Source organism: Austrofundulus limnaeus, unplaced genomic scaffold, assembly GCF_001266775.1.
Source record: "Austrofundulus limnaeus strain Quisiro unplaced genomic scaffold, Austrofundulus_limnaeus-1.0 Scaffold102, whole genome shotgun sequence".
NCBI lineage: Eukaryota > Metazoa > Chordata > Actinopteri > Cyprinodontiformes > Rivulidae > Austrofundulus > Austrofundulus limnaeus.
This window is the reverse complement of record NW_013952504.1, coordinates 60,240-60,857: the sequence shown is the minus strand read 5'-3', so window position 1 is coordinate 60,857 and position 618 is coordinate 60,240.

Here is a 618-nt window from a genome sequence, read left to right as displayed (position 1 = left end):
CTATGAGATTAATACCAGCTTAACCCCATAAAGTCATGTTCCACAAGATCTTGCAAGATATGAAATCAGATATGATGAAATACCCCTCTGGTCATGAATGTGAAAAGAACTTGTGACCTGAACAGATTTCTCAAAAATAAAGTAATTTATTTTAGATATATGAACAGGATAAACATACAAATATTGATAAACATACAAATATGAATAAAAACACAAGTTATAATAACGGCACAAAATTTCACTCAGAGTTGACAAAAACAGTAAGTTTCATGTGTTGCAACCTACTGGCACCTACTTGACTAAGTTTTAAGTAAATAAGAGAAAAAGATAAAAGATTTAAGTTTTAAGAATAGGAGGAAAAGAGAATTAGTAATTTGGCACTGTTCTTAAGTGCAACCAGACCAGCACATCAGCATGTCAGACTTGGACACCTCCGTGGCTAGACCCCAGCGACGTAGATCTCATTAAACACTTTTCTACCTTTTGAAGTCTTCAAACAGAGACTGCAGGTAGGGTTTGTTCTTGAGAGAGTCAGCATTCTGGTCCGCCAGGTGGACAATGTCAGCCATTGACAGCACAGGAGGGAGATGCCTCTTCCCTCCACCACTAGCCTCAGCG